Source organism: Rhipicephalus microplus, chromosome 4 (genome assembly GCF_043290135.1).
Source record: "Rhipicephalus microplus isolate Deutch F79 chromosome 4, USDA_Rmic, whole genome shotgun sequence".
Taxonomy (NCBI): Eukaryota; Metazoa; Arthropoda; class Arachnida; order Ixodida; family Ixodidae; genus Rhipicephalus; species Rhipicephalus microplus.
The window spans coordinates 77,229,264-77,250,292 of NC_134703.1; the positions used below are offsets into that span (position 1 = coordinate 77,229,264).

A 21,029-nucleotide genomic window follows, 5' to 3' on the forward strand; every position below is an offset into this window, starting at 1 on the left:
TTTATAAATAAAGTTTTGATAATTTGTTAATTAAGAGAACAGTCGGTAGTAACCGCTTGGTACGCACTATACCGATAGCGTGGGAAGCACAAAACTTTTCACGTCAAGACTTGTTCGCGCTCGAATCTCGAGGAACCCGGAAAAATCGAAAGCCTGGGGCGCAAGCGAAGGGTCCGCAAGTATTGTCCTTTCGGGGGTTTCATTTATATTCAAGAAACAACAAAGCAATGCAGAGTGAAGTTCAACAAAATAACCAGTTTTAATCATAGACAGTGTCTTTAAAAGGAAACGATGCCTCGTGTATCAACCGCTATTCCTTCGGATGCAGATATCTTTTTTTTTAGTAGACCGACTTCTTGTTCGGCGATACCTAAGTGCGTAGCGTATACATATCTCACGACCAAATAAGCACACATAGTTCGGAGAAAAACTTCTCGTCCAAATTCCATACGAAGTTTTTGTGGTAAGATTTGATAAGACAGACTATTCGATAATTCCAGCGACTATAGGCGGCACAGTGAAGCAAACGAGACGATGATGTCGTGAGCGCTTACGTCAGCGTCACAGAGTGTCAAGACGCTTTCATTGGTTCATGACTACTGAGAGACCAAACTGCGTGGCAGTTTTATCACGTGTGAGAGCTTCGGAGCACGGCTACATGGTGCCTCCCGCATTGCTGGAATGACGAATAGCAGATGCTAATACTGCAAACATTACGAACGCCGTCTTAAAAGCCTTGTGCGTTTGCCTAGGACCACAAAAAGGTGAAAGCTTCTTTCTTTTTCTTTGCAGTCGATCGTATTGATAAGTCGCCAAGGTGTAACCATGGCTACGGTGCTCGGCTGCTCACTCGAAGGTCACGGGTTCGATGCCAGCCATGGCGGTCACATTTTGGTGGAAACGAAATGGTAAAGGCCCGTGTAGTGTGCGATTTTAGTGCACGTTAAAGAGCATAAGATAGTAAGAATTTCCGGAGCCCTCTACTACAGCGTCTGTCATAACCATATCGTGGTTTTGAAACGTAAAACCCCCCATGTCATGTTACATTGCATTAATCCTGCCTTCACCTGGGAATTTCAAATAAAAGCTTAGTCTAAAGCACACGTGCCCCTATCATTTCGCCTCCATCGAAATATTGCTACTGCGCCCGATATTCGATTCAGCGACCTTCAGGTCAGCAGTCGACAACCCCAATCATTACACCACCATGGTGTGTGGCCGTTTTATTTTGCTTTTCGGTGAACACCCCAGTATTGGCCACTGCGACACACTGCAAGCCTGGTTCACGAAGTTGAAAGCCATGAAATGCCAGTACAGTTCTGCATCAAAACGGCAAATAGAGGCGAAGAATATGTGCCAGAACGTATCTAGCCTTCAATCATTGAATAATCTGTAAGAATACTGTTAGACGCGACGCCGGGGTGAAGCAACTGTTTAATGGGCCTAACAGCAGCGAGACAGCAGTCAGCTGTCTCAGCAGCAGCTGCAGCAGCACGAGCCTGCGCCACAACAAACGTCTTCGTCGTCGTTTCTATATCAGAGCCCTTATTTGTCACTACATTGACTTCCCGGTGCGAAAAAAGCCATCCTGGCGACCTAGGCACAGACAGAATTGGTGGGTCGCAGTGAAGTTTTAGACGGTCGACGTGCACAGTCTCGCGCCCGCGGTGCCGTTCATCTGCAGGTGGCTGAATAGGTTCAACCATGTAGTTGACAGGTGATGTCTGGCGCAGGATTCAATACGGACCGTCATACTTGGGTATGAACTTAGAGCCAAGGCCTGAGGCAGACGATGGCACGCGGAGCCACATGATTGTTCCAGGCGCGTATGACGAAGGGGATGGGCATCGGTCATGGGAAAGCTTTTGGCGAGACTGATCGTGCGTAGTGAGCGAACGTGCGAGCTGGCGACATTCTTCGGCATATGTGGCGGCTTCAGCCAAAGTTGTTGATTCTGAATGGTCTGGCCTGTCTGGAATGGATAGTGTCCAAGGACGATGAAGGTTCGCGATCATAATGAAGGAAAAATGGTGAGAATCCAGTTGTCGATTGAATTGCGCTGTTGTAAGCGTAAGTAACGAATGGCAGTATGCGGTCCCAGTTCATATGGTCATCGGAAACATACATAGAGAGCATGTCACCCAGCCTGCGATGAAATCGCTCGGTCATCCCGTTGGTTTGGTGGTAATATGCGGTGGTTGTTCGGTGCACGATGTTGCATTTGCGTGGGAGGGCTTTTACAGCTTCCGACAAGAAGAAACGCCCACGGTCACCGAGAATCTCGTGGGATAGTGGTGGTAAAAAACATTTATTTCAGAAAAAGTATACTAGAGAGTGCCGACGTGGCCCATCGGCGTGCTAGAGTGGCAAGACCCTATTCCGGGACGCCAGTGGAGCTGGAAGCTGCCCGTGCGCGCTCCACCAAGGAGCGTTGTGCAGCCAAGGTAGAGCAGCCGAGCAGGTGCTCCTCCCAAGCCTCTCTAGTTGGGATAGGAAAAGGGGGTGAGAAAGGGACGGGATTAACTGCAGGCACGATGCTACGACGTGATATGTGTCGGCGAGGACATGACAGGTCGAGCAGGTGCCATTGATTTCCGGCAAAAAGTGCCTGGCGACCGCCGGACTGATAAAGGTGTTTGTCTGCAGGCGGCGTAGCAGTCGTTCGTCCGCTTTCTCCAAACCGCGTGCGAGGTCCGGGTAGAGGCGGCGCGAAGCCCGGTAATAAGCCGAAATTTCGCGAAAGCGCGTCAGGTTGGTATTGCCAGATTCCGTCTCGGGACATGGAGGGGCAACGGCCCGGACAGGAGAAGCGCGGGCAGCGGCATTTGCCGCCTCGTTGCCGGGCAGGCCCGAGTGGCCTGGGGTCCAGACTATACGAATGGGATGAGGGTTAAAGCGCCAAGAGGCTGCCTGTAGCAGGCTAGCCGCCAGCGGGGCAATGGAACCCTGAAGGTACTGAGAACAGGCCGAGCGCGAGTCCGTCAGGATGGTGCGTGAGGCAAGGTGAGAGGCGGCCAAAGCTATGGCAACCTCTTCAGCGTGCGTTACTGTGTCTGCTCGAAAGGAGAGGCCATCTACGTGTTTGCCCTCTGTAATCACGGCAGCCGTGAAGTGACCCGAGGGGGAGGGACCCGAGACGTCCACGTAGAAAACACCAGGACGATCGGAGTGTCGCGTATGAAGGGCCGCGGCGCGTGCTAGTCTACGGCCAGGATGGAGGTCGGGGTTCATATTACGGGGTAGAGGTTCCACCCATAGCTTTTGACGCCAGAGCTCTGGTACGGGCTGCAGAGGGTCTTGGTCAGATATCGGGTTAAAACCAAGTCTGTGTAGAAGACGGCGCCCTGAAGGCGTCTGCGACAGTCGATTGATTTGGTTAACGCGATGAGCTTCGCGCATCTCTGCAAAGGTGTTGTGTACCCCCAGAGCCACGAATCGGCTGTTGGAAGTTGCAATTGGTAGGTCCAGAGCGCGTTTGTATACTGAACGAAGAAGGGCGTCCAGCTGGTGCTCGTGTCGACGACGCCGGCGAAGGTAAGGCAAGGCGTAAAGGACGTGACTGGTCACAAACGCGTGGGCCAATCGGAGGGACTGAGACCCGCGGAGGCCGCCGCGCTTGGTAGAAACTCGCCGTATCATGCGGCTCACCTGTTCGCTGGTGCGTCTGAAGCCTGCTATTGTGCCCTTGGGATCCAAGGACGATGTGAGGTGAAGGCCAAGAACCCGAATGTTTTGCACTGACGGGACGGGCCCGGACGGAAGAAAAATTTGAGGCGGCGGTAGCGGAGAGACTGAAAGAAGAGCCGATTTAGCTGCAGAGCACTCCAGGCCGCATGAACCTGCGTAGGTGTCCACCAGAAGGGCAGCCTTTTGCAGGCGTTCTTCGATTTGCGCTAAGGAGCCGGTGTTGGTCCAGATTGTGATATCGTCCGCATATAGTGCGTGTTGTATTCCCTCGACCTCGCTTAGAAGAGAGGGGAGGTTCATTATCGCCAGGTTAAAAAGCAGAGGAGACAGGACTGCCCCTTGAGGTGTACCCCGCGTGCCTAATAAGTACGGGCCGTGTTCGGTAGAATTAAGGCGAATGAAGGCGGTGCGATGTGATAGAAAGGCGCGAATGTAGTTGAAAGTCTTCTGCCCGCAGTTTGTGGTAGACAGGTTACTGAGTATAGTGCTGTGTTTGACGTTGTCGAACGCCCCGCGGAGATCGAGAGCGAGCACGGCTTTATCGTTATGGCGCATAGCAGTCGGCTCTATGATATCGTGTTGAAGCTGGAGCAGGACGTCCTGCGCCGACAGATGGGGGCTAAAGCCAAACATCGTGTCGGCAAACGTCCTCCTGGCCTCCAAGTAGGTGGAAAGGCATTCGCGAACCATGGTTTTCATGAGTTTGCCTGCGCAAGACGTAAGTGAGATGGGTCTCAGTGCCTCAATACTAACGGACTTTGCCGATTTGGGAATGAATGTCACGACCAATGTGGTCCATTCCGTTGGAAGCGGAGAGCCGCCCCATATCGAATTTATAAGGTGGAGTAGTGAGAGGTGTGCTTGGTCGGGAAGATTTGCCAGGAGCGATACTGTGATTCCGTCGCGTCCAGGGGCCGTGCCCCGTCGCATTTTCGTGAGTGCAAATCGTAAATCAGAAAGCGTGTATGGGGCGTCGAGGTCGGTGTTAGGGGCGCCGGAATACGTATATGCTGGGCCTGCGGGATCATTTGTGCGGCAGATGTAGCGGTAACAAAGTTCTCGCGCGAGTTCATCCGTAGTGCCCTGAAAGGCATGCAGAACACGGTGGAGCTGGCGTTGCGTTTCTCCCCTGGTGGTGGAGGGATCGAGAAGGCTTCTAAAGAGTCGCCATGCACTCTTAGAGCTCATCTGGTTTGCAGCCTTCGAACAGGTGTCTGCCCAGTTAGCATCGGAAAGTTGTGCGGAGTATGCGGCCGCCTCTGCAGTGAGCGCCTCAATGCGAGCGCGAAGTTTCCGATTAAGTTTGTTGCGTTTCCAGCGCCTTATGAGCCCGCGGCGAGCGTGCCAAAGATGTAGGAGGTGTGGATCGTTTGCAGGAGTCAAATTAGAGGTTGCACGGGTGCGAGTGTTCGCTCGTTTCATATGGAGAGCGTATGATGCCCACGCTGCATATTCGGTCGAGGAGAGGCCAGCGGGGAATGGTTGCATTCTGAACTGAGTCCAATCGGTGAGACGGGCTTGGCCCCAGTGTTGGCGCATTTTCTGCCGCGGTGTGAACAAAATGCGGAGTAAAAAGTGATCGCTGCCTAGGGTTTCGCCTAAATTCTCCCATGTAGCATCGCGGATGTGACGGGTGAGGGAAAGGTCGGGGCATGTGTCTCGCGTGACCGAGTTGCCGGAACGTGTGGGTTGTGCCGGATCGGTAAGAAGCGTCAGGCTCAGCGAGGAAATGAGCTCCTTGAGCTCTCTGCCCCGGGCCTTCTCGTAGTGGTAACCCCAGTAAGGGCTGGGGGCATTAAAGTCCCCGACAATCACCAGTGGTTGTCGGGCCGCTATACGCAGCGCCCGATGGAAGAGATGCGCAAACGAAGCCCTTGCAAGGCGAGGGGGACAGTACACGTTTAAGATATGTATTGATGGTTGGCCCCTCCGCTGAGACAGCACTGATATCATGCAGTAGTCGTAAGGAAGATCGAGATCGAGGTCAATCTGTACCGCCGTGTAAGCTTTATGCACGAGGAGGCATGTGGTGGTGCCGCCTACATAGGAGCAGTATCCAGAAAGGGATGGAGCAGGGCCAGATTCTTGGAGCGCCAAGACGGCCGGCTGAGAGCCAAGTGAGCTGAGGAAAAGGCAAAGATGTGAACGCTTTCGCCTGTTCCCGAAGCCTCCAGGGTTCCACTGTATGATCTCGAATTTAGACGCAATGTTTGAACGGGACGTACGATTGGTAGCCATCGTGACTGTCTTAGGTTTTATATTTGGTCCTCCATGTCCCGCTCGGATTCCTCAGAGGCAGGGAGGGGCACGGAGGCCGGATTGTCCGACGGCGGGGTGGTGGTAGCCACCTTACGACGACGCCGTGGAGCTGTACCCTCACTGCTCACCGAGCAGGAGCGGGAACGCGATGCCTTGGGTTGAAACTGGGTGATTGCCCAAGCTTGAATAGCCTGGGTAACCTCTACTACTATGCGTTGGACCGAGAAGCTGGTGAGGAGGTGATTAATCGAAGCTTCGACGCGCGTGAGGCGTTCCTCTACGCGTGGGATGCGCTCTTCACTAGGGAGAGTTTGGTTAGTGGCAAGATAACCTGAGGTGCCCCAGGAGCCTCACGAGCTTCTGGAGTAGATGTGGCACCGGTTCCGAGTGCTGGAGTACAAATGGTTGCCTGAACCGGCGGTTTAATGGGAGTGGACTTAGCGCGAGGACTAAGCTTGGACGTAGCTGGCGTAGCCGCCTGGGCAGAGGAGGCAATACCAGATGGCCTTGCAGTACACTGTTGGGGTTGAAGTCGCTTATTTAAGAGTTCGAGTTGTTTAGTTAAAAGAGAATTTTGCTTTTGAAGTGCCGCAACTTGCTGGCGAAGGGCTGCAAGTTCGGGAGAAGGAGGATCGACAGAAGGGGGTGAGAGAGGCTTAGAAGCAGCTTTCCCTGCCCAACTGCTCACCTGAGGTACCGCCGCTGGTGCTTCGAGCGGTGGCAATGCTTGAGTGTCGGCGTGGAGTGGTGGAGCCGAATGATGCAGGTTGGTGCTGCTGTCTGACTGTGACGAACATGAGGTGGTCCCTCGAGGAGATGTTGAGGGCTGCTTGCGTTTCCGATATTTTCGATATTTTGCCGTGCAGCCACTGGTCCCAGTCTCATGGGCGCCGTGGAAGAGGAGGCACTTGGGGTGGCAGTCGTGGGCATTGAGACCTGCAGGTGCGGGGGTTCCACATTTGGCACACTGCGTTGGAGCGGGGTGAGGACACTGAGGTGGTCGATGGCCGATGGTACCGCACTTGGTGCAAACCGGGACCGTTTTCTTGTAGGCGCGGATGTACCTCGCCACGCAGTGGTAGAAGAGGAAGCGGGGTAACTTCGTGCCCTCGAAAGTCACCACCGCCGCCGCGGAATCTTCGAGTTTGCAGACAGCAAGGATAGTACCTCGAGGCCAATACAGTTCAGACTTTATCTTTTCCGGGCTTTCAGCAGGGTTTACGTTGATGACGCCCCTGCATGTATCCCCTGGTGCCTTGGCGTGGCCTCGAACGGGCAGCTGCTGATCCCCCACTTGCAGCTGGAAGTCCCCGAGGAGTCGCTGTGCCATAAGCAAAATGGTGGTGCTACAGACTAAGATGTTCTGTTCCCAGATTGGTCACACTTGAATTTGCGTGGTAGTCCGGTCACCGAGGTAGCTGCGGATGGCGTCGCCCGCGCGATCGGCCGGGACAAATGTGCGTAACTCGCAGGGAACGCGAGGTTTCACTACCACAATGTAGTCGTCGCGAGAGAGGCGAGGAGTTTGACGCGGACGCCACTTGCGTTGCTTCGCTGGCTGCGAGGACGGAGCAGAGGTAGGCACATCAGCGGAGGGATGGCGCGCCAGCGTTCCTTGCAAGGCTGGGGAATGGTGGCCCGCTGTGGCGTCTCGTTGTTGTTGAGACGCAGGCTTCGATTTCGCTTGCTTGCGTTGCCACAGTCTCACCATGTCGTCGAGGTATTCATCTTCTGATGGCATTGTGTTTTCGGAGGATGAAATCTCCATGGACAGCATTTGGCTTGAGGTAGGATCGTAGCCCGTAACCACGTTAACGGCCGCCATCGCCGGGCTGAGAGCCCTTAGCGAGGCGGCGTTGTAGCCGGGAGTGAAGGACGTCCCTCAAGTTGTCAAAACTGGACCCACCTGGACGAAGGTGTTGTCTAGGCGAAGCGGAGAACTTGGCGGTGACGATAAATCCAAGTTTCAGGGGTACCAAGGTGGATGTCCGCAGAAATAGCAGGAAATCTACGGAGGCGATGTGGAGTGGGTCCGTCACCATCGAGCGCTCGCAGCGCCCCCCCCCCCCTCTCGTGGGGTGCACCCTGCCGAAGGACGAGGTTGTGCAGAATGAACAAGCCGACTTCACGCGCAGTGGCCTCGGGAAGCGCCGATGTTTCGGCGTAGCGCGTAAGGTGGTCCACGGCTACAATAACCCAGCGGTTTCAATTCGGTGTGTATGGTAGGGGACCGTACAAGTCGATTCCGATGTGGCTGAAAGGCCGAGAAGGACAATGCAGTGCCTGGAGTGGCCCTGTAGTTGTGAGAGGGGAGCTCTTCCGGCGTTGGCACAAGGAACATGAGTGGACGTACTGCCTAACAAAGCAGTACATTCCGCGCCAGTAATATCGCATTCATAGGCGAGCATACGTCTTCACTACACCTCCGTGGGCACATTGCGGATCCGCGTGGAAGGAGGCACAGACGTCAGAATGTAGGTGGTGAGGGATTACCAGCAAGCCCCGCCGCGGTGGTCTAGTGGCTAAGGTACTGGGCTGCTGACCCGCAGGGCACGGGTTCGAATCCCGGCTGCGGCGGCTGCATTTCCGATGGAGGCGGAAATGTTGTAGGCCCGTGTGCTCAGATTTGGGTGCACGTTAAAGAACCCCATGTGGTATAAATTTCCGGAGCCCTCCACTACGGCGTCTCTCATAATCATATAGTGGTTTTGGGACGTTAAAACCCCACATATCAATCAATCAAGGGATTACCAGCAACCATTTGCGGCCATCAGATAGGTGGTTTCGCCGGTACAGAAGACCGTCACAAATGGTAAAATGGCGAGCAGTTCGTCAAAGTAAACAGTTGCCGGTACTTGGAGACGTCTGAGACAGGTATTCTAAGAGAGACGCTATCCATGGATCCTGGCGTTGCTCAGCGGACATGTCGGCATGTTCAAGTGAAGAATATTCGCAGCTGCAAACAGACGCTGTACCATAATCGTGGGGAAGGGGCGAGCGAGAAAGAGCGTCGGCGTCCAAATGCTTGCAGCCTGACCGATAAATTACACGAATTTCATAATCTTGGAGACGTAGTGCCCAGCGAGCTTGGCGACCAGATGGGTCTTTTAATGACTACAACTAACACAATGCGTGGTGATCAGTCACGATGTCAAATGGGCGCCCATATACATAAGGTCGGAATTTCGTGATCGCCCAAACAATGGCAAGGCATTCTTTCTCAGTGACTGAATAGTTCTTTTCCGCTTTAGTGAGGGAGCGACTGGCGTAGGATACAACGTACTCATCGAAGCCAGATTTACGCTGAGCAAGAATAGCGCTGAGGCCAACTCCACTAGCGTCCGTATGGATTTTGGTTGGAGCGTCTGGATCAAAGTGGCGTAGCATAGATGATGTCAGAAGATGGCGCAAAGAGGCGAATTATTCGTCGCATGCTGGGGGCCACGCCATATGCCTTGGTTGTCGACAAGTAGCTGCGTCAGGGGTGCGATTATGGTGGCGAAATTGCGCACAAAACAGCGAAAATATGAGCAGAGGTTGATGAAGCTGCGGAGTTTGTTTGTTTGTTTGTATCCTTTAATCCATGGCTCATACCCACTCTGGGGGATTGGCCAAGAGAACAAATAGTCTCATATGAACGATAACTGCATTATTGCTTACAACGAAAAAAAAGGGGGGGGAGTTGTATAGTTAAGACAGTATGTTGGAAAAAAAGAAATAAACCATAGATTTAGATAGTGAGAAAAAAATCAATAACAAAGTAGACACTAATAGCTACAACTTGATTTTGGGAGCCGACCAGACAGCTGGTTTTGCCAAACCCGATTAATTTGGTGTGTCACGGATTTATCCAGAATAGAAAATTACTTTTTGACCCGTTTTTTTTAGTATTTGTTAGCGAGGGCTTTATGTTGAAAAACGTTTAGAGTCTTGAATAAAATTACACACCGCATCGAATGCATCTCTGTGGCAATTTCCCAAAACAGAGGCACCAAAACTTAGAACATTTTCTGCGGTTAAATTTAAACCTAGCTTCGCAAATGGAATATCTAAAAGTCGTTTCCTAATTAATGCATAGTTACGACATGAGCCAAAATAATGTTCAATAGTTTCTGATTCTTCGCAGAACGGACAAAGGGGGGAAAGTGTCAGACCAGCTCTGTGTAAATAAAAATTTAATGGGGGGACACGGCACCGGAATCTAGAAATTATAATTTCAAGTTTTTTTGACGGACTCCACTGGGCTTTCCATGGAAATTTGAGGTGCTGATAATTTGTCCATTGTGTGATATTTTCTAAACTATCTGTAAAAATAGCGAATTTCCTATATCTAACCCCTGATAAGTATTCTAACTCGGGAAGTACTGAAATTACTGGTCCATTGAGTGATGCTCGTGCCAAAGCATCTGCCAATTCATTTAATTGTAATCCGCAGTGACCTGGGACCCACACTAATTTGAGGAGTTTTAAATGCGGCGGTGCTAATGTGTGGAACGCTGCTAGGGCACGAGATTGTTCAGAGTTTGTCACAGCTGCACACACCGAAAGTGAGTCTGTTAGGATGATTGCACTGGTCTCTGTCGTAGAAATTTTACGAAGGGCTAAAATAATAGCTACTAGGTCAGCTTCAAATATAGGAGTAAAATCTGGAAGCCTTACTGAAAAAGACCAGCCGAGGGAATCAGACGCAATTCCTACACCTGCCTTTTCATTGTTGACAGAAGCATCTGTAGCTATTACATTTTTTGTTTCAGCATGTACCAAGTAATCGTTTAATGTAGTGTTCAAAAATCTCAGAGATTGCAACTTGGCTTGTGGGGGGAAGATTTCATCGTACTCTATTTTAATGTTGATGGTAGAAAAATTAGTTTCAATTACTGTGCTAATGTCTACATTTATGCAATCCAGTTTCTTTTTAGTGAAAATTATCTGAGGGGTATGAAATCGAGGCCAATGTGCAAGAAAGAAAGAGTCAGGGTCGCTGATAAATGCGTACTCTGATCTTCGCGCCGGTAAACTGTAGAACTTTAAGAAGGTTTGAACCGTTAGAATGCAGAATCGACAGAGGAGTGTTGGCAATCCCGCTTCTTGATACAATACACTATTCGCCACGAACCTGGGAAGTCCCAGGCATATTCGCAGGGCTTCTCGCTCTAACAATACTAGCGGTTTAATTTTATAATCAGCGGCCCCCGAGAATAATACACACCCAAATTCCAATATTGGTCGCACATACATTTTATATATCATTAACATCGTGTGTCTGCGCAGCCCGTATTTTCTGTTGCTTAACCTGCGTAAGAAACCTAACGCCCGTTGTGCCTTTGCTGTTATATATTCAATGTGTGGGCTCCAATTTAGTTTTTCATTATAAATCATTCCTAAGTACTTGACTGAATCTACTTGTGGAATAGGTTCCCGATTATACAATACAGAAATTGAAACTGTATCTGCTATAGGAAACACCAAGAGCGCACTTTTACTGATGTTCAATGACAATGAAATGGATTGCAACCAAATTTCTTGTGTATTAATATAACTTTGCAGTTTTTGATGTAGGGAGTTCTTTAACAAACGTCTTCCTCGTCGTTTCTATATCAGAGCCCTTTTTTTCACTACAAATCTAATGATCTGAAGCGTTCAACGAAAGATGCCATTATTACAAAGAAAGCCTGGGGTTGCTTGATCTGCTACAAGTTTTGGAGCAACACAGTTAGAAGTTCTGTATAGATTTATTTCGTGGAGTGCAAAGAGTGGGCTTATGAAGACTGCGCGGGGGCTCACGGAGTGAATTTAAGGTGTTCCTTATGGCAAAATCTGAAGGGATAAAGTTTTTTCACGCCGTCTCGTTTTGCCCCACGCTATATATCGTTTTCCCCCATAAGTTAGGGCAAAATGAGTCATCTAATGAGTGTTTGATTTATTTTTAATAAAACACCCCTTTGAACTATGGCAACATGGTCATGTTTATGCAGCACATACCTTCTACCCAATGGAAGGTTTCTGTATTGACATTTATTAGTAAAAAGAGAAATAAAAAAAACGTTCACTGTTTTCGAATAAATTGTCGCATTTTACCCCACCCTACCATATAGTAGAAGATAGAATAACAACGAAGCCTAATGTATGCGGAAAAAGTATGCAGAACAAAGTCTGGATGAAAAACTGGCTTGTTAGAAAAAGTATATGCCTTTAGGTTGGAGCACAGACTGTATGAAATGTGCATTGAAAATATTTCTTGTGGTTATTTTAAAGCAATGTTTATGTACTTTCCATACCCCTGTTTGATGAAGTAATCATTTCCCCTTAAAGGGGCCCTGAAACACTTTTTCAAGTACCCATGGAATGAATTTGCTGGAAGAGCTTATTGCCTCAAGAATTCAGCGCCGCGGAATTTTAAGAATCCGTTCAGTGCGACTGAAGTTACAAAGGTTTGTCGCATGCTGCAATTGCACTCTCCATTCTCTCGTCCCGACGAAAGTGCTGGAAGCTAAGCAGGGACAAATCACATTTTTTTTTCTTTATTGGAGCAGGGACGAATGACAGGGCCACAGAAAAAACGTCACGTGCGCTTCGCGACCTTGAACACTTTTTTCTTTTTTTTTATTCGAATGCGCGGCTTTTTTTGGTGTGATCGCGTGCGCACATGTGTACAAGTAACAGCCTCCCGCGGTGATGTCTGTAACGAGTGAGCGCGCCATGTCCAAATCAGCCAAAGGCTGATAGATGGGTCGTTGACTTGTGATTTTTGGGCATATAGCGTGATTTGTGAAGACAAGAAAAAGCAATTTTTAGCTGACTTTCATAATTTATTGTGAATTCCAGGCCACGTGCTGTGCTATAATATTTGGCTCGCGTGTTGTCAGGAGCCTTTACTACCGACCGGCAGCGTTTTCTGACCTTGCTCAAAAAGTGTTGCAGGTCTCTTTTAATATTGTTTTCATCGTTTATGAAACATTTTTAAAGTTAAAATTGTCCCCCAATCATGGCTGAAAAGCATCGTAGCTGCTATATACTGAAAAAAAAGCCCCACTTGGGGAGGTAATAGACCGTGTTTATAACTGTAAAATTAGCTTCTCCTATCAGCTAATGACAGTTGTTTCAGTATACGGTATGTTCGAACACAGTTTGCTTGCCCCATAACGTTAGAAGTGTAGACTAAACTCCCTAGAAATTAAGAATCCCCAGCAAGTGCACCTAAGACTTCGTCTCTACACGAAAGAAATCATGTACCGCCATTTGTTAAGCTGATTTGCAGCGCAGAGAAGCGCACTTGTGAATAATGAAACCTCTGTTTAGTTTTGCGCAAAGGAGCTAGTACGTTTGCTAGAAACAAACAAACAAACAAACAAGTAGGTACATGAAGAAACAGGCAAGCAACAACACGCCAACAACCAAATACACTAAAAAAGCAGCAAGCAGGGAGTGACCGCTTCCAGCAATCCGGATCAAAGGAATGGTAAACCGGAAAGAAGCCTTGTAGATGTTCTGCAGCTGGGGGCGACAGCCCCTCCCACAGGCAATTGGTTCGTCGGCTAGAAGCCTCACTACGGGGTGTACCCTAATGTAGTCTCTCAAGAGAGCCGACTGCATGATGGTGGCCCCGTGCTCTTCTCCGCAAAGAGCATTCCGAAATTGCACCCACGGTGATGTCTTTGGTGGCTATGGCATTTTCCTCTTCAAAACGAGGTGGCGCGATCGATTCTCAGGCACCGCAACCGCACTTAAGTGGTGATTGAATGCAAAATGTCCAATACTTTACATAACTTCAAGCCCGTAGTATGAAACCTTGGACACATACTACTTCATGGTTTCAGAAAATTGAACACCCACATAATACCTTCTTTTTTCAACAGTTGGCTCTTATACGAGAAATCACATTACCTAAAATTCTTTGCATAGTAATCAAACAATATTTTAAAGATTATTTATTAAAGTTAGAGTACCTGTAACCACAGCGCTTCTGCAACGCGAGAACAGGTCGCGGCTTCCAGTCCGCGGTCAATGTCCTCTGCTCTAGTGTAATTTTAACTGTTACTTGCTACAAGCTTCTTTGTGCAAGGAAAGAAGCTTGTTCTGCAGAAAAGCTTGTGTTATATATTCAAGAAAGGACGCTGACTGAGACCCTGCTTCCAAGGTTGTTTCCACAGAGAAGACACTGTGCAATAGCTCAGTAATCCATGACGAAAGCGTCACGCCTAAGAATATGTTCGCCTGATGGAACTCAGTCTCTTTCATTTTTACCGTAGTGTGGTTTTCGTCGTACCTTCTGATAGTCGTCACGATTGTAAAATAAATGACTATACCAGGCTGTCAACTCATGAGCAATATCATTCACCCACGAGTTAAATAGGGGCAATAATCTAGCTTATACCTGTTCTTCTTTCCTTAAAAAAAAAGCCCCTTCATTTCTCCATAGACGTGACATATATTTGCCAAAGGATGGTACAAAGAATTTCCTGCCACAGTTAGTTCCAATCTTTTCGATACAGTACTACCTCTGATGGCAGCTCGCCGCGTCTAACTAGATTATTGAGCTGTGGAAATCGGATTACCGTAGTGGGAAACGTGGAGCCAGTGGCCTCCCCGTCTCCCTTTAAGACGGGGCAGAAAGAGAGCTGCGAGTGCAGACGTTGCACCAACCGACACCTGTGGTCATGAAGCGAGAAAATAGCGCGTGTAATCTGGGGAGGCTCGGGAACTCGAAGAAGAGCTGCGTCTGCAGCATCCTCGTACTCCACGGAAGTCATCGAACCAAGTCCAATTCATCACCGACAACATGGTTGCGCGGTCTTTCTGCGCTGTCGCTTGCTTGCTCGGTATAGACAAGCTTTGCGTCGATGTGTCATCCCCTGCCGCTATCTTGATACGACACATCTCCACATCACCTTGTGCTTTGTTAACCTCTCCTCCCGAACACCACCCCACAAAATAAATAAATAATTAAAAGAAGCATGTGTAGTCCAGTTCTTATTAGAACAGCATACGTGGAAGTACAGAGATCACTGAAATTATCAGGTTGTGTGAGTAATAAATTACAGAAACATTGTCTTTGCGACGTTGTCGCTATACCTGTACTAACAAAAGGATCTGAATATAACGTCACCATGTTGCCTGTTTCAGATGACAAATACGTGCAAGAAGTACGTCGTAACTTTGTTAGCTTCTGTAGTTACGCTAAATCCTCTGCTTCTCAAATGGTTGCAGCTAAATGTCAACGTATGCACGGTGGAAAGAGTAATCTAGTCCTATGCTATTACACCTAATTAGCAGCGCGATATATTGCCGGCTTGATGTAAGGGTGCTTCAGCCTCACATTCAAGACTAGAACATGATAGCTTAGTTTATCCCAGGTAACATCCCCTTCTGAATAGCTAACGTGGCTTCGTCATTTGCGGTGCACCGAACCACACGCTGTATATAAACTCCTGTGCCAGCACGATACTCAAGTGCCGCAATTGCCTAAGGTCCCACGACGCTTCGTCAAATGACTGTCCCAAGATACAGAAGGAAAAGGAGATTCTTAAGCGGATGTTGCAAGACCGGTCGTCTTGTCGGGAAGCTTTTGCTGTCGTCAGAACGCAGCGCTCTCGACGCCGTAGTGGTTCAAGGTACTCTGTAACACGTAGTTCCTTGGTGACACGATCTCCTTTTGCTTCTTAGACCATAATTGTCGGCGTCAATTTTCGAGGACAGGACCGCACGAGAGCGTTTAGACACTGATAACTGGCCGGCATTACCGAATATGCAGCCAGAGCCACAAGCACAGCCAGAATCACTACCACAGTCTAAGCCACAGCGCAATCCACAGCGAATCGACTGGTCGCACCGGACCGAGCCAACATTGGCCGAGTCAACGAAGGCGCTGTTTAATCACGCCATTCCTGAAAAAGACCAGGACTTCTCTGCGACGCTACGATCTCTCAAGGACACCATATTTATGCTTATGAAAAAGCTGAATACTCCGTCAGCCCAAACGGCCCTGGCACATGCTGGAGGTTCTTAATTCAGAGTTTTCAGCGCTTCACTGGTCCCCACGGATCGTCCGTGACCCTCTCAAAGGCTGCAATTTACTTGTCGCATGTCTGAATGCTGTAGTCACGTTAGTCAGAAACGTTCCCGGCCTCACTGACTGGCCGACTGTACATGTTTGTGCGAGAAGTGCTCTCCTTCTCTCTTTCTGTTTTTAATGCCTATCCCATATTTCCAGTGCAGGGTAGCAAAACGGACGCTCATCTGGTTAACCTCCCTGCCTCTCCTCTTCTTGTTTCTTGTTCCCTATCTGAGAATGCCCACTTCAAGAACAGTAGCAAAGTGCCCACTACGTCGTAATGCTTCATTCTGAAGATGGGTGACGATGGGCCTACACGCGTACCTAAGGCAACACGTACAATTGTGAAGATGCACATGGACAACCTCCGCTCCGTCTCTCATACGTCCTGTGTGGAAAAATGAATGGAGACGATGATGCGCGACAGGCTGTCCGACTTTCTGGAAACCGGAAATATATTTGCCGACACCATGTCCGGGTTCCGTCCACATCGATCCGCGCAGGATGTTTCGTTTCAGCTAAATCGTGACATCCTAAATTGGTCGAGTATCCCCAAAATGACAGAATTGTGCTTGTGAGTAGTGTTACTGAATATTACAGACCTCTCGGGACACTGTGTCATTGGTGAAGTTGTTAGGGCTTTTGTTTTCAATGCACATTACAAAGTAAATATACTGCAAAGTGTTTAACCTTGTCTGAGTTGCAAGTTGTTTAACCTTGTCTAACACTCATTCAAAGACAGCTGGACCATATATCAGAGGTGCATAAATTTATGTGACCGAGTAGGTATTATGGAAGTTTTAAAAAGTCCACAACAGAGAGGATAGAATACGCGCGAGATGGGAAAGACATCCGCAAGCTGCTGTGTTGTTTGTTCTCTACTCTGCAGTGCACTGTTGGCCTGTTCATAGCGAGTTTTTGGAAGATTACAGAATAATGAATACACCATAGTAAACAACATATCCAAAACTCAAGGTTTCAAATTATTTTCGAGGTACGACGTACACTCATTGTAGCAGCGAGATTAGCATAAATTGGCATAAGTCGGTAGAACCACGGCGGGCGCTTCTAATTAAAAACAGTTTTTCGCTCTAACGTCACTGGTAGCCACAAATTTTAGACAGTGCAGCATTTGAAATTCATCAAACTGTATTCACACTGATATATATATATATATATATATATATATATATATATATATATATATATATATATATATATATATATATATATATATATATATATATATATACGTTCCGTAGGTCTAGTCTTGTCAGTGTCTGCCTCTTGCAACTCCACTTCACTTGTGCGTGAACGATAGCGCCGTACGTGACAAACATGTGCCTTTCAAACGATATGACGCACCAGACCAAGCCTTGCACCAGACCGGCACATGATTTCTCGCCCGTCGTAACTAGCTCGGTCGCGGATGTGGGCAACGCTTTGCTGCGTCGTACTGGCGAAAGAGGCACGAACCGCCCTGCGGCTGAGCCGAAAAGCTTTCTTCCAAAGACTTAGGCACGCGGTTTTTTTTTGCGTTCTCTTACCCTTCTTGTCTGTCTGTGCGCTCATCTTCGCTGAGAGCCGACAAAACCCATCTGGGCTCTGCTTGCCGAGTAAACCGGAGCCACCGCGTAAACCCATCTGAGCGGTATTCTCCCAGAGGCCGTTCGTGCTCGGAAGGTGCCCCGGGAGCACGTTTTCTTGCTCTATGCATGTGACAGCATTCACACTTCAGTGGGTTCCTTAACAGGTGGGCAGTGGAAACCAAGTTAAGCATTGACAAATTTGTCCCTCTCGATGGAACGGTGGCCATACGGTGCTCGGCTGCCGAACCATATGTGACGGGTTGGATCTCGGCCGCGGTGGTTGCATTTCAGTGAAGGCAAAATGATTGAGGCCCGTGCGATGTGCTCCTCCTGTTCTCCGCCTCTTTATTTGTGGTGTTCCTTGTAGCGTCAGCTATAGGCGCCTCTGGAATCCACCACTGGCCTCTGCTTGATGGAGCACGAGTGCTCCGCCAAGCAGAGCGAAACACTCGTGGCCGGCGGAACAACTCCATTCTCAAACCTGAGTTAGTAGCAAGGATCTCGCTGCGAAAGAGTATTGGCCCAACACCAATTCCTAAAGGCTTTGAGCATGTAGGATGGTGAGCCTTGAACTCGTTGTCACCACGTCAGAAACAGCGATTTTCATGCGGCAACAGCTTTCTCACTTGCAAGGTACGTGTGTTTCTGTGCGGTTTGTGAGAAAAAGCAAGAAAATATTGCACCACTCCGCAGAGCATTTGTTGTGAGCAATGTTGTAACTCCTGGCGTCGCAACAGTGCAATTTCTTAGAGGAGGAACTAGACCTACATGGTGGTAACCATAGAAATGATCACGACCACGGGTGTCGTAAAGTATTAAGACGCTGCACCTACACTAAATAAGAACAGACAGATGAGCTAAGTGGTTCGTGTCGATATTAACAACGGAATATGGGCAGGACTGAGCACGGACATGACAGACGTGTGAAAACAACACAGACGCTATTTGAAGTGTATCCTGGTTTCCACTTGGCATATCAACTAGCGGTCTGCGCGACCACGCTGTTGTTAACCTTCTTGCATCAGTGATCATTCATGCGTATATGCAAAGCTGTTTTCACAAAGCTGGCGCACAGCTGTTACTTAGAGCACATTTTCTGGGGGAGTTTTAGTACCATAGCAGGATCTTGTGCACGAGAGATTCATCCCGCACACGTCAACAATACCGTCCTAATACTGCCGAGTGATGTCATTCTCCATTGAAAACAGACGTCATTGAGGAATGGGGCTTAGTCAAGAAAAGTCATTGTTTAAATGCGAGGAGAGAGAGAGAAAGAGAGAGGAAAAGCAGGGACGTTAACCAAACTTAGCTTAGTTGTCTACCCTACACTTGGGTTGCGGAAAGGTGGAATAACAGAAAAAAAGAGATAGAAAAATAGAAGAGTAAGAAAGAGATGGATGAATAGTCAGCTCGAGACTACGCGGCACGACCTCATGCTGTTCTTTTACAAGCGCTCGTGAAGTCCGGTGGCCCTCAAGAAGCACAAGAGGGCTTTCGTGGGTTTGCGCGTATGCGAAACCGTCTGCCAAGGTCTCAGGATTTTGTTTTCTGTGCGGTCTTGAATCCAGCTGACGGAGCTTGGCTTCCATAATACGTCGCTTAGACTGGTATGCTGGACAGTGGCATAGAATGTGCTCAAGAGTCTCCACATCAGGCGCAAATGTTGCATGCCGAACTGTCGCCATTCCAAGGAGACAAGAATACGAATTCGTAAATGCCACGCCCAACCTCATGCGACACAGCAAAGTTTCAGCGCGTCGTTTGGGTCGGTCAAATACATGCGTGCGTTAAAGACACCCGGCGTATTTCATTGTAGGAGAGTTATACGGCAAGCAAGTGATTGTAGTCGCCTTGCAGCGTCCGTTCTCAAGAGTGGTGTGGGCGTAGGCAGGTTGTGGTCATGAGTTGATCAAGCAGCTTCATCTTCGTGGTCATTGCCGACAATTCCGCAATGACTCGGCAACGATTGAAATACGATATCGTGACCTTCCTCGAGCGCTTTGTGGTAGTCGTGCCTTATCCGATATAGTGATTGTTCGTGTAACCCGTGCTGTGTAGCGAGCTGTAGTGTCTGTAAGGCTGACCTCGAAGCATTTCTTAGCGAACTTCGGCGACTTTGAGCGTACCAATCTATCTATCTATCTATCTATCTATCTATCTATCTATCTATCTATCTATCTATCTATCTATCTATCTATCTATCTATCTATCTATCTATCTATCTATCTATCTATCTATCTATCTATCTATCTATCTATCTATCTATCTATCTATCTATCTATCTATCTATCTATCTATCTATCTATCTATCTATCTATCTATCTATCTATCTATCTATCTATCTATCTATCTATCTATCTATCTGTCTGTCTGTCTGTCTGTCTGTCTGTCTGTCTGTCTGTCTGTCTGTCTGTCTGTCTGTCTGTCTGTCTGTCTGTCTGTCTGTCTGTCTGTCTGTCTGTCTGTCTGTCTGTCTGTCTGTCTGTCTGTCTGTCTGTCTGTCTGTCTGTCTGTCTGTCTGTCTGTCTGTCTGTCCGTTTGGGTGCTCTCGTGGTCACCCAGTTTACCTGGCGTGAACTAAAATTAGCATGGGTAGGGAACCTTCATACACACACGCCTCCCGCCGCTGGCGTGAACTAAAATTAGCATGGGTAGGGAACCTTCATACACACACGCCTCCCGCCCGGGCGGGAGGCGTGTGTGTATGAGGGCTCCCTAAGCATGGGATGGTAAGATAGTTTGACGAATATGACGCGCTGGTAAGACATGAATGATGTCCCAATCCCGTCGCGTACATCGTCAAACACTTCCCGCCAGACAGTGGCACATACCCATAGGCGGGTATGTGCCCCTCGTATGCGGGTATGTGCCACAGGTGATTGGCAGTATCTACCCAGGAATGACGAGAACACACATGAGCAATTTAGCACACGAATGTTAAGAAATATTCGACGTCGGTACCATCAACCCGACGAATGCAAATAAAGAATTTCGTGGTCCCGGCAGGAATCGAACCCAAGAATTCTGCGTGGCAGTCAAGCATTCCACCACAGAGCAACGCCAGGTCTCGGAACTACTTTTATATAGACGCTTCTCTTCGTGAACGTCAATAGTGGTTGCAGGTACTGCCTACACAATTTCAATAACATTACATATGTACTCCTTTAATACATCCGCCACGTAGGGTTAACGTCTATTGTGGTTAGTGGCCATACACTGAAGTTGATTTGTGTAGCATTGTCCAGGGCGAGCATCAGCGCTTCATATCAGCTTCTGGTGTTGCTAATATGCATGTTTCAGTTGGCACCGTTGCGTAAGTGCAACCAACTCGTTATATAAACATCTGCAACTCTTCAACATACGCATGTTCGAGCAGCCTTGGTACATGACAGCTTGAAAAAATATGACACACACACACACACACACACACACACACACGCACA

General features: G+C 48.6%; 1 long non-coding RNA gene and 1 other non-coding gene across 2 annotated transcripts in view; both read left to right on the plus strand.

Annotated features, from left to right (window-relative positions):
- LOC142814318 (uncharacterized) overlaps positions 1-21,029 on the plus strand; it is a 139,731-nt gene that overhangs the window by 52,794 nt on the left and 65,908 nt on the right. The gene's annotated exons all lie outside the window — the stretch shown is intronic.
- On the plus strand, positions 8,451-8,523 carry TRNAS-GCU (transfer RNA serine (anticodon GCU)). The gene has a single exon. It is a non-coding gene; the product is annotated as a tRNA-Ser (tRNA).